The sequence below is a fragment of the Mastigoproctus giganteus genome, chromosome 4 (assembly GCF_048544385.1).
Source record: "Mastigoproctus giganteus isolate SK-2022 chromosome 4, ASM4854438v1, whole genome shotgun sequence".
Lineage (NCBI taxonomy): Eukaryota > Metazoa > Arthropoda > Arachnida > Uropygi > Thelyphonidae > Mastigoproctus > Mastigoproctus giganteus.
In genome coordinates, this window is record NC_143578.1 from 186,672,055 (window position 1) to 186,686,369 (window position 14,315).

The 14,315-nt window shown below is 35.9% G+C and overlaps 1 protein-coding gene across 1 annotated transcript in view; it reads left to right on the forward strand.

Moving 5' to 3' along the window:
• The window catches only part of vas (ATP-dependent RNA helicase vasa), a 200,891-nt gene that overhangs the window by 21,550 nt on the left and 165,026 nt on the right, over positions 1 to 14,315 (forward strand). The gene's annotated exons all lie outside the window — the stretch shown is intronic.

The following is a 14,315-nucleotide window of genomic DNA, read 5'->3' on the forward strand; positions in this document are numbered from 1 at the left end:
CTCTTCTAAAAAGTTTTTCAATTTAGTACTTTGGAGTTTTGTGACAGTACAGCTGCAGGATTACAAGTCATTGGTGTTAGTATTAATTGTTAATAATAATATTTTTATTAATTTTGTTTGATTACTGTAGTTGCATTAGTTTATATTAAAGATAAGTAAAATTAAGGTAATTAAAATAAAATTATGAAGTAAACATGTTTTTAGATGTCACTGAAGAAACAGATGAACATCCACAAAATGTTTCATTGTTAGACTCTTTGTAGGTGCAGTTCTTTTATTTAAAGTGATTTGATCAGGATAATCTGTTCAATGTGCTATTTGAACGTTATATTAGAAATACAGTAATACCCCGACTTACGCGAACTCGGAGTTACGCGGTTCTTGATTTTTTTCGTTTGGCAACGCTGCCGCCCACTATCTTCAAGGTCGTTTTTCATATGTTATCGATATACGGTGCGACGGCGGAGAATGAGAGCGAAAGATGAACAAAATTCAACTTTGTTGCTTTTATGTTTTTTATATCAGTGAAGGGGAAACACATTTCACCATAATAACGTAAAAACCAACACAATTCCAGCTATCGGTATAATCGCAAATGCAATTAGATCGAGTTTACTACCAGTTTATAACAGATTTCACTAGCAGAAACGCAACTGGATTTTTATTGTTTTATGGTAGTAACCCCTAGAAATGTGAGGTGTTAATAGTGTATCTCTGCCTTTATGGTGTTGTTTATTCAGTTGCTACATGCGCGCAGCTTTGTTTATGCGTATCAAGCGTGCCTCCTCGTTTTGTAATTGTGCTTTATTCCCTAAAAATGAGTAAAATACTTAATTAAAAGGTGTGAAAAGGAAGCGTCCTGGTGAAGACACTGCAGATTCAGAGAGAAAAAGAAAAGCAATTATCGATAAACAGAGGCGGACTGGGTCAAAAATTCTTACCCGGGAAAATTTATAGTGGCCTCATACTATGGTTTATGGCCAAAATCACACTGGCCCACCGGGGTTTCCCCGGTAAGGCTCATGGCCAGTCCACCTCTGTCGATAGAGAAAAAATATGAAATTGTGAAACGCTTTGAGCGAAATGAAAGACCATGTAATATTGCACGTGCTACAGGCCTAAATGAAGCAACGGCGAAAAGCACATGACAATTGCAAACTTGACAGGTTGAAAATTGAAAAGGGCTCAATTGTAAAGGGCTTAAAAATTTTAGAAAACATAGACTCCAACGAAGAACGCGTTATAGCTACAAAGCAAGGAATAAAAAAAATTATTAGCTTGCTACGAAGAAATTCTGCGTGAAAAAAAGAACGCGCTGTGTCGTCAGACGAATTTGTTAGATTTTATGAAGCCATCGACATTGAAATAACTTTTTTACGTAAGTCATTTGTTTTTTTAATACATATTTTGTATTAATATGTATAAAGAACTGCAATTTTATTAATATTTTTCTTCTAAACTAGTGTTTTTGTTAGTCCTTGGTCCCAATTAAGCAAAATTTATATGTATTTATATGCAAAGTTGTACCCCGACTTACGCGATTTTCGTCGGACCCACCTATCGCGTAACTTCGGGGTATTACTGTACTTAATTCCGTAGTGTTTTTAAATTTGTTGATTCAGATGTCACTAGCCTTGAAATCATAATTATTTCAAAATTTGGGGAATAAAAGAATTTTGCCTTCATGTAGGATTTTCCCAGATATCAGTGTTATGTGATTTCTCATAAGGGAACTAGCTATACAGGGCAGTCCCCCAGAAGGACGATAACACATTTTTGCTGTTAATCTGTCTTCAGTCAATAGATGAAATGAATGAGAATGGGGTGATTGGTGGCAGTATAAAAAGAATGCTGATATTATTTTTTATTGCTGACCATACAATCACAAAAAGAACATGTAAATGTTCTCAGTTCTGGACTGCTAACTTTCCATTACATTGTGATGTTTTCCTGAGCGGTGGCACTGAAACCTTACTTGGTTGATAGAATGGGAAAGCTTTCTGTTGTATGTGCAGTTAATCTTCATCAGATATTAATTGGAACTATAAGGTGGAAATTTCAAATTGAAAACAAATTTAGTTACGGTGCTACAGAATACAGTATCACCCATTGAGTATTTTAAGTGACCTGGCACAGGATTTTTGTCCTGATTGCATATCAGTTTGAGTGGAAATTCTGTGCACATCCAAACGCCACTCCAGTCTATAATGCATGCTTCGGTATTGAAGGAATAATATTCATTCAGTGATATCACAATTTTTATTTCAGTTAATGGATTTACAAATTCCTCTTTACAATTTCTTCATTCACATGCAGTCTTAATCCAAACCTACTTGGATAAATTGTATATTATTTGTTTATAGATAGAAAGAAACCAAACAGTTTATCCATAGGTTTTGGATAATGTTCATATTGCATGGTTATAGTGGGTGTTAACTTGCACATTTGCCCATAATGTTCAGATTTGCTAGTAAAGAACAGTTTTTTGCATTTGTATTATCAGGCTTCTCATTTACAAAAATCCTAAGCAGCGACTTGAAATTAAAAAGTATTCACATTATTGCTTTTTGTCGTATAAAGCTAAAACACAATTGCATAGATGCTATCTGCTACTTGATGCAGTCTTTATCAACTGAACTAGAACAGTGCTAGCAGTGTTTTAGATGTATGCCACAACATAATAGTATTAATAATAATAGTAATGGAGGCATGTGATGCAAGAAAACAAGCATATGAGCTTATTGTAGCATAACCCAAAAAAAAAAAAAAAAAAATCTCACATCCGTTCCCTCTAAAATTTTGTCCAATTCCTCCTTGAATTTATTTAAGCTATCAACTTTCACAACGACAGATGGAAGTTTTGTTCCAACAATTAACCACCTGCTAGCTAAAGGCAAATTTCTGCACATCTATTCTACAACTGTCTTTCCTCAATTTAAATTTATTTCTCCTCAGGTTCGTAATCTGAGCAAGTGGGGGAATCCTATCAGAATTTAGCATGCTCAACCCATTTAAGGCCTTATACACCTCAATCAGATTGCCTCACAAGTGCTTAGTCTCCAACTGCTGCAATTTGCAGAACTTCAGCCTTTTTTGGTAAGCAAACTCCTTCATTCCCCCTCACAAATCTTGTTGCCCTTTTCTGTACTTGCTCAAGCAACTCATACTTCCTCAATACTCACTAGCCAAAATTTTGATTTTCGCTAGTGCTGTGTCACATGTAGCCCCATCTTGCTGTAACCATGTTTTCCAAACTTAGTTCATCCAATTGCTATGACAGAAAGTTTTCGATCATGGCATGGTAGTGGTCGCCGTTCAGTTACTGCGTTACCCGCAGTGTCTTCAAAGAAATAAGGTCCAATAACACCTCCTGACTATTGCCTTTACAAAGAAATAATCACCTCTTCCCTACTAGCACTGTATATCATTGACAATACCCCATGACCTGCTCTTGCAGACTGTCTACATTGCCCAGAAAACTTCATATCTGACTGCACAATTATTCCGAGGTCTCTTTCATTTTATACCAACTCTGTGTAGCACCACAGAGTTGGTACGTTTCTCTGGGGTTATTTCTACCCATATGCAGTACTTTGCATTTGTCAATGCTTCAGTTGCCACTTCTCAGCCCATCTACACATATTTTCTAGATCCTGTTGCAGTTGCATACTGTCATTAACAACTCTGCCAGCCTTTGTATCATCTGCATACTTCAACATTAAGCCTAATATACCTTCATCAATATCATTCATAAATATACAAAACAACAGTGGGCCCAACACCGAACCCTGGGGGACTCCACTAATAACAGTCCACGAAGAGCTGTGTCCATTGATTACCATTCTTTGTTTTTTTTCCCACTCAATCACCCTTTTATCCATTGTAGCAACTTACCCTTAATACCATACTGCTCCAGTTTGTAGTGTAGTCTTCCATGCACAACAGTGTCAAAAGCTTTCCTGAAAAAATCCAAGTAAAGGGTGGCCAAAAATGAACTTTACAACTTTCATTTCAAATAATTCCTAGAATAAAGACAACAATAAACATCTTAACATAAATGCTTTATTTGGACCGTGAAATTATTTGTGGAATATAATGTCGGCCAAATGGCTGTCTCTTGCTGCCACACAAATGCGAGCTCTTTCAAGAGCATTTCTCATAACATTTACACAAATTTCAGGTGATATTTCAACTATTGCTGCTCGAATATTGTTCTTTAGTTGTTCAATGAACGTTGACTTGTTGACATAAACACGTCCTTTAAGATAACCCCACAGAAAAAAGTCTGCAGTGGTTAAATCTGGCAGTCTTGGTGCCCAGTCGATGTCACCGCTTATGGAGATTAATTGGTGTGGAAACATTCTCTTCAAAATTTTGATTTTGGCTAGTGCTGTGTGACATGTAGCTCCATCTTGCTGTAACCATGTTTTCCAAACTTAGTTCATCCAATTGCTATGACAGAAAGTTTTTGATCATGGCATGGTAGTGGTCGCCGTTCACAGTTACTGCGTTACCCGCAGTGTCTTCAAAGAAATAAGGTCCAATAACACCTCCTGACCAAATTCCACACCACACTGTCACTCTGCAAGGATGTAAGGGTTGCTGATGAATTATTTGTGGATTTTCAGTGCCCCAAATAGCGGCTATTTTGTTTGTTAACATAACTGCCAAGGTCAAAATGGGCTTCATCGCTCATTATGGTCTTCTCATAAAAATTCGTGTCTTCATTAGAGATGAGTAAGTTTGAATTACTGTAGTAGCAACGGCGTTCATGGTCTTGAGGCTGAAGTTCTTGAATCAACTGTACCTTATATGGATACGTATGCAAATATTGAGAATATTCTGCACAGACAACCGCGAAATTCCAATTTGTTGGGAACGTCGCTGTGAGGACGTTGTTGGTTCTTCACCTACACTTTCACACACAAGTTCAATATTCTCCACTGAGCATGCACTTCTAATGTGACCTGACCTTGGTTTATCTGCCACAGCACTGCTTTCCTCGAAATTAGCCACTAAACGAGTAATTGTGGGTCTGGAAGGCGTGTTGTTTCTGCCAAGAATTGGATGCAGTTTCCTGAGGGTCACCATTATTGACGACTGATTTTCGTAGTATGTTTTAATAATAAGAATGTGTTTAATCTTTAAGCTCTCCATAACAAATTTGCTGTCTCTACACTGCTCGATGGTCAAATATGCACTGTCATGTTCGAACTAAACCAAAATGTCAGCCGTTATAAGTTGTAAAGTTATTTTTTGGCCAACCCTGTATATGATATCAGAATTATTTTTTGTATCCAGTTCCTTTGTAACCACATCATAGTATATCCAATCGAATTTGTCAGACAAGATTTTCCCTTAACAAAGCCCTGCTGTGTCTGAATTAGTGCATTCTTGTCTAGATGATCCTGCAATGCATCTTTACCCAGTGAGTCCATTATTTTCCCAGGCACAGAAGTTTAACTGATCTGTAATTACTTGTCACCCTTAGATCCCCCCCCCTTTGTGAATTGGGGATACATCTGCAGTTCGTGGGGAATCCCCAAGTCCAAGGATTCTCTGATAATTATGACTAAGTGTTTGCTTGCTTCTTTTGCCACTGCCAATAATATAACTGGATAGATCTCATGAATCCCAGGTGTCTTATGTTTAACTTCAATTTCTCCTCCACTTTGCTCTCAGTTATTACAAAATTGTTAGGCACCCTGTTACAGTTTGATAAACTTCCAGCATTTTCCTCCCTTAACTCCTCATGTGTGAATGTAGATGCGAAATATTCTTTCAGATTATCAGCTATCTGAGCAGGATCATCAGCAGTCGTATCGTCGATACCAAGTGGACCAATCTGATTCATCCCCTTCATTCTAGAGTTTATATAAGTAAAGAAGTCCTTTCTGTTTTTCTTAGCATCCTTTGACAAAGGTTTCCCGTAATCTGACTTTGCCTGCCTAATCTACTTTGTGACTTGATTACAAACTAGTTTATATCTGCCACAGGCTTCTTTGTTGCCTGATAATTTATGCATCCCGTTTAGGGTGTCCAGAAAGTTTTTCAGGATATTTAAATGTCCCGGTTTCTTGTTATGAACATTTTTGTACAGATTTATTTGTACACAATCAAAATAGTGGCAGAGTTTGTAGCATTGTCTTCAGTCGTGTTGCCTGGCCTCCCTTGGTTTGTTGGCCACCTCACTATAAACTTTACAATGGTCAAAAAACTTATTTTAAATCCATATAATCAAGGAGGTGGTATCTAGCATTGATTGGCAGGCCTTTGTTTCTCGTGTATGCACGTGTGATGTTATGTGTTCAGTTTCATATCATGAAACTTTTAGTTAAGTTCTTTTTGATTCAGTGATTTGGATGTTTGGACTTGTGTTTTCTTCCTTTCTTTTCAATGCATTTGGTTCGATCAATTTATAGATAAAATTAAGTGAGTTTTTTGTAACAGTTTTTTAAATTAGTTTTAAGCTGCATAATAAAAAAATATGCCTAAATGTAAATGTGTTTTCAAAGAGGACTTCCAGAAAGAATGGAGTTTTATAAAAAAGGTAGACACGAAAATGATGCTGAATGCAGAATGTGCTAATGTTTTATCAACATAAGTCATGGTTGGAGATGTGATATCAAAGATCACGTTAATTCTAAAAAACACGCAATCAAATTTCAAGCAACTGCATCATCATCCAAATTGGAACACTACTTTGTCAAAGAAAATTCAAATGAACATGACAAAGTAGCCATTGCCGAACTTTCTATGGTGTATCATTTAATTTAACATAAGTCATTTAGAAGTGCTGATTGCTCCTCAAGCCTTTTTGGTAAACTCTTTGATGACTCAAATTGTACAAAAATTTGTTCTAGTGCATGAATGAAAACAATTGTGCTAATAAAGAATGTACTGGCTCCTTATCCACTTAAAGTTTTAAAAGATATCAATAGTACTGAATTCTTTGGAATTTCTGCCAGTGCAAGCAACCATAAATCAGACAAAGCATTTCCATTGTTATTGCATTATTTCAATGAGAAAAATGGTAACAGGTTAAACTTCTTAAAATGAACTGTTTACCCTACGAGACATCAGAAACTATCGCCAACTACATTCTTACTTCCCTGAAGGAGAATAATATCCCCCAAAGAAAAGTGTATTATGTTCGGAGCTGACAATACAAATGTTAATTTTGGAGGGATCAACAGAAGAGGCCAACGCAACATCTTGACTCCAAAATTTTCTCAATTCCAATATCAAAGATGTTGGATATCTAGGTCACATATTTCATAAATCTGCTCAATTGGGAGCAGGAAGATTAGCAGGTGACGTGGAATTAGTAGTTATAAAAATATTTTCTTACTTTCACACTTATTCTGCTGGAATGGAACATTTAAAGAAATTTTGTGTTACTGTTGATATAGAGTATAAAAAAAAATTACTCTCTCACGCTAAAACTCGTTGGTTGTAATTATTTCCTGCCATTGAATGCATTTTAAAAAATTTTCGAAAGCTTAAATTCTTTTTTTTTTTTATCTGAAGAAAAGCCTCCCATTTTTATTGAGAAATTTTTTAATTGTTCATTGGGAGAAGCATTTTTGTGGGCTGCCCACAGCTTTCTCATTTCATCAGTAAGCTGATACTAAAAATTGAAAAAACAAATAACTATTTTAGAGGTTGAAATAATTGTTGAAGAAAAAATTAAGATGTTAGATAATAGAATATCTGATCAATTTCGGCCATTTGAGGCTAGAAAAATGCAGCGTAATATAAAAAACCAAAAAGTTCATAAGTTTAAACACAATCAGATTTTTATTCAATGGCTAAAAATTATTTAGAAAATTGATCGTAGCCCCCTAGAACAATTCCAGTTCTTGAACTGGATGCTAATGAAAAACATTCTGAAATGGGAGGATATAGCAAATTCTCTGGAATTATTCGAAAAAATTAAAATGAAGTTTGATTAAAATTTATTATATGATTAGTTTGGAGTTTTAAAAAAAATTGCCATAAACAAAATCGAAAATAAAAAAGAATGGAATACACTGAGTTGTGTTGAAAAATGGACAAGATTACTTAAAAAAAAAAAAAAAAAAAAACCTTGAACAAAGCGAGTTTATTAGATTATGGGGCGCCTCCGTAGCCAGGTGGGAAGGAGCAGCAGTGCGTAGCACATGCTTCTTGATTAGACCGGGGTTCGAGCCCGTCACCACCAAATACGGAGTATGCGGAAAGGTCAAGGAATGACCACCGCATATCCCGGAGCAATATGGCCTTAGTTGCTAATGCTCCTAAAAACCAAATAACAATAACAACAATAACAATTAGATTATGTTCATATTTATTTGCAGTTCTGGGCCAAAACGCCGGCTATGAGCAATTATTTTCTTTAATGGAAATACAATGGACTGACGAGCATAATAGGTTAGAGTTAATGCAATTATTACCTATGTTTTTAATTTGAGGGACCTAAACTGCACAGATTAAGAATAAAATTAAAAAAATAACAAAGATCTGTTAAGTGCCTTGAAGAGTTCTGTTAATATATTACTAAAAAATAGTTTTTATATTTATTACATAAATTTTGTTGTTCAAATTTAAGAATTGTATTCTGATTTTGTTAATTCTACATTTTGAAATAAAAATGGAAAAAAAAAAAAATTTTTTTTTTATTAAAACACAAATTTGGCACCCCCCCCCCCATAAAAATGCCATAAGATAAGTGTCTCGGTTTTGTGTTCTTCCAATATTGATGCCCTAATCCCATGCATTTTTCTTCTCTGCCACAAGTCTCATTAGGTCATCTGACATCCATTTAGGCCTAAACCTTGAACAATATTTCTTAATCGGTATGAAAAGCCTAGTAGCTTCCACGATTACTTCCTTGAATTGTTCCCGCTTAGAATTTGCTGTTGGTAACATCATCAGTTGGTCCCACTGTACAGAATTTAAAATATCCTTCCCTTTACCCCTGATGTAAATCAGTAAATTAACTAATTTACATCAGTAATTTACCTTTAAGTAACTTCCACATCAGTACACTGGCCACTGCCACCTAGTGGTTTCGTAATGCACGAATGATCACTGCTGATAACTAAATCAAGAGTATTAAACTTTCTGGTTGCCTCTCAAACATGCTGCTGCAGAAAACATTCATTCAATAAATCCACAAAACTCGTGCAAGTGTGATCACCCACAAGTTCCAGTTTGGGAAGTTAAAATCCCCCGTTATAACATAATCTGATTTACTGTCCCATTCTATTTCTCTGTACAATTGTTTGTTGTACTCATTAGAATCATTAGGCCTATAACATACTCCTACTCTCATTTTTGTTTTCCGAGTGCTTATGCTACACCAAACTGACTGAACATTGCATTGTCTATCTTTGTCAACTCTGCACTTCCTTAGATTTTGATTTTCTTAATTAACAGCATAACCCTTCCTTTTATATCCTGTCTATCCTATCCTTTATATACATGTACTCCTCAAATTATAATTCTGCATTCCTAATATCTGTGTAACACCACATCTCTATTCTAACAATATCTGCTTTTGATGTCTTGACCAGCATTTCAAATTTATTTACTATACAGATAGTTCTTGACTTTATGAGTTAATTCGTTCCTAGCGCACGCTCGTAAAGCGGGAATTTATTTCCCATAGACATAAGATTAAAAATAGGGGTTATGTTCTTAACAGTGAAATTAATTAGTTTGTTTAAATGGAACCTCCATAGCCAGGTGGGCAGGAGCAACAGTGCGTAGCACACACTTCTTGATTAGACCAGGGTTGAAGCCTGTGACCACTAAATACGGAGGACGCAGAAAGGTCAGAATGACCACTGCATATCCCCGGAACAATATGGCCTTAGTTGCTAATGCTCCTAAAAACCAAATAACAATAACAAACAGTTTGTTTAAACAATGATTGATTTATCCAAAGAAATGAAAACATAGCCTGTAAAATCAAGCAAATTATAATAACAGAGAAATTATTTACGACTTACAAATGTTTATTCTTAATCATCATCGACTAAATGCACACTTGTTGATGACTCATTATTGGTTCGGCACTCGGTTTGTTGCACAAGGAGTTGTCTTCTTCAGAAATGTTTCAAGAGGCATTTGTTTCCAAGATAATCTTCTCTTTTAATTATAAATTTCACGATTGCATGCTTAAGCATTTTTTAACATCACACACAAATTGCAACTAACACCATTCTCGTGGAGTAACAAGTTTACGAAGCTTAAAAAAAAAGGAAAGAGAAGATTCTGAAAATGTTTTTTATACGATGGAAGATTTCAGTCCATGCTGTGTAAAGGGGAAACACATTTCACCATAATAACATAAAAAACCACAATTCCATCTATCTGTATTTTCACAAATGTGATAAGATCGAGTTTACAATTACTTGCTGTAAACCTAAATTAATGGAAAGTGCAAATTGTTTTATGGTCGTAACCTTCAGAAATGTGCTTTAGAAAAATATCACAAAGGCATTTAAAATTGATTCTTTTATAAAAGTAGAGTGCATTTTAATGATTTGAATTAGTAACTAATACAATTTACAAACTACGCTCACGACCTTTTATATGGCCTTAAGGTCACATTCGTGACCATAAAAATGATATTTTAGAGAGATAAATAGCTAGTTATACAGCAAATTTCAACTTCCAAAATCTTGAAATGAATTACCAAAAAAACTGTTATTGGGTTCACATTACGATATTTTAACGATATGATGGTGTCTCTGGAACTGATTAATATCGTAAAAGGGGGTACACTGTTTGTATAGCTACGCATATGGTTTGGAATGTGGTATTTATGAATGTTTAACATTCATTTTTTACAATTAATTTCATATTTTCGATTTTGTTGATACTTGAGGGAAAAAAAACTCTTAAACCTGGGAACTCATAAAGCGAGAACTGCCTGTACTTGTTGTTAATGCAAGTGTACGTACACTTAATTATCCAAAAATAGCCCATGTATTTATTTGTTTCATGATGACTCCCAACAGTCCCTGAAGCCCTCCAGGCTTCTGTTCATTCTAATAGAAGCAGTGCAAGAATTACTTTCACCTCTGCCTGCGGCTACTTTTAACCTTTTAGTATGTAAATCCCCAGAAGCTAGCAGTTTTCCGACCCAATTAACACTGCTTCAAATAGCATCAGCAAACACTCTTGCACCCCTTCTATTTAAGTGTATCCCATCCCTGTAGAAGCATCTCTCCTGTTAACAAGCACAGACCATGCTGTGAAAAATTCGAACCCACGAGCCTTGCACAATCCCTCTGGAGCTGAATTGATTGACAAGGCTCTCATCGTATATTCCCTCCTATCGTGTCTGTGATAGAATTGCAGACACTCAAATTTAACCAACTAATTTTTTTTTAGCATTGACTTATACTTAAGTAAATCTGCAGATCTCCTATTCGTAATGTCATTAGTGCCATGTACAACAATATCACCCTTTGTGCCCTTAAAGATATCTGTTTTACAACATCAACTTTTGCCCTGGCAGACATACTCTGGTCCTATTCCACCCATCCCTTTTACACAATATATTACCCATCTCCCTGACAATAGTCACCGACAATAACTACTGTGGGACCAGTGCATTCTGCCTTTGAGATTACCACTGTGCTGCCTGATGTACAAGAGTGAGTTCTGGCATTGAGTTTGGCAACTGATGGCTCTCCTCTTTTAATACCTTCAAGGGCAGCTACCCGACCCTTCAAACTCTCAAACGCCCATCACAGTGCTCAGTCGGTGCCTAATTTCTTGACACTCTGCACCTAGCACACATTAAGACATCCTCTTTGGTTAGATCATGTCCTGTTCCAGAGAGTTCTGCAAACATTTCACAAGTTGCACATTTTTTTAGGCTGTAATGCATTGGAGACTCTCCGCCTTAATTTCTCCCCTGGTAATAGCACTCCTGCTACCTTTTGCGCATTGCTCTGCTATTCTAGTCTGGGGCGTGATATTGAAATTAACAATGAAAATTAATGATTAATAAATTTAATTGATTATCAATACTACACTATCTAATAGTGTAATATTATCACTCCAGTACTACACTATGTAGTTTTACATTAGAGCTACCTATTTACCACAATTAAAAATTTCATTTCCCTACTACTCACTTTAGGCGCCTCCGTAGCCAGGTGGGAAGGAGCAGCAGTGCGTAGCACATGCTTCTTGATTAGACCGGGATTCGAGCCCATCACCACCAAATACAGAGGATGCGAAAAGGTCAGGAATGACCACCGCATATCCCGGAGCAATATGGCCTTAGTTGCTAATGCTCCTAAAAACTAACTACTCACTTTATACGAAAACAATGGCTGGAAGATTTGAACGAAAGAACAGTCTTATGTATAATAAGTAGTAACCTACAAAACCTATTAAAAATAAAAATGACCAGCATAACTAGAACTATAAAGCTGCTTATAAAGAACAATATAATATGACAATTAAGTAAATAAAATAGCAAAACACATGCTTTTTTGGAGCTTCTAATTCACAGCTGGACCTTGTAAAGACAGTCAGTGCCCTCTTAGTCATGATTTGTAAGAAGTCAAATGTATCCATTCCTGACCCCTGAGTGTTCCAGGTTTTCCAGTTATATTTTGCCTAATAGTGGCCTCCTTTCTGAGAGTGCACTAGTGGTAATTTCAACTTCATATATATATATATATATATATATAATACTAATTCTGAATTAGTATTTCAAAAATTGCAGGATTGCAAATATTTGCAATCCTCAAATATTTCAAAAACACATTAGCATATATTTTTTTTTTTTTTTTTTGAAGTGAAATTTCTTTAGGCACGCTCCAAGGAGTTTTCAGATGGGAGTATCTTGCATTCATGTATTGACAAAAAATGCAAAGAAAATGTGACCGTTGCCATAAGTAAATGCATTATAGGCACTCTGAACAGCCAACTGTTGTACTAGGATAAATACTCTGGTTTTCATGCGATCACCAAAGTTAAGCAGCGTTAGGCTAGGTTAGTAATTGGGAAGGTTACTACCTGGGAATACCCGGTGTAATTGACTATTTGCCTTTCTTTTTTTTCTTTTGTTAACTTGTGGAAAATATTCTTCCGATTTGCATGTATCATTTAATTTTGTTAATTGGTAAGGTAATAAAGTGTAAATCCGTGCTTTTTATATCTTTACTTTTATAGCCTGCGGATAACATTCCTCCTAATTTTGGCTTATTAGAATTGCAGTTAGTAGAATTAAAATTCAATTCATAAACATAATCACACGTACTACATATTGTATAGTGAACGGTATTTTGTCATGTAGTGTATGATAGTGATTTTATGATATGTGTTGATATGATAAAGCTGGGGTTCACTGTGGTGAGCATAGTAAGGCTTATAGCAGACGTGCAATGCATCTGTGGACTGACAATTTCCACGAAAATGCGAGAAAAAATGATTCAACTTCCCCCTCCCCACACCATTCTACCACTCTGTACCAGACACAAGTGACACATGACCCAATCAGTACCCCTACTGATTGCATTATGCTATTTATTTTGGCATTCTCTACTGTATTTAATGAAAAAAAATTGACGGAAAAAATTTGTAATTCAACATGTTAAAAACTAATAGTGAGAATTGTAAGGCATGTATAGGTGCAATACAACTGAAACTACCTCCATTGAGGACAAAGGAGAGATCTAAGCTATTTTGACAATGGAAGAAATTTCAGAGTGTGATGGAGTTGAACAAAGAAACTGGAGAAGGTCCATCCACATCTTCAGAGCCTTACATCTCCTCAGAAATGTTAAAGTAAATTTGGAAGGAGTCATTGAAGTTGATACTGCAAATGAATACGATGAAGAGTCCTCAAAGCCCAGTCGTAAACGAAAAGCGAAGAAGCCAGAACTACTCCATCAAATTGTTCAACACGTAGCGGGCGTAACACACAGTCAGAGCTTCAACAGGATTTTAAGAAATGCCAAAGCATCCATGCACAGTTTAAACATACACTCCTGGATAATGATTTTGATTGTCTGTTCCATGTGTGATCGGCTTTTGTTCAAAAACGGTGTGAAGATAGTCAGCTCAAGTTGTTCTTCAAACAGCATTTCCAAATGAGGATGCAATTCAAATGTCAGCCTGTAACAGTTGTCATGGCTCTCTCAAGAGCAAAGTGATTCCATCTCAATCAAAGTCAAATGGTTTTAAATATCATCCGATGCTGCAGCACTTGCCGAAACTAGATTTGGTATCAGAATGTCTCATATCTCCGAGGCTCCCATTCATGCAGATTCTTCACCTGCTACATTCATATGGCCAATATG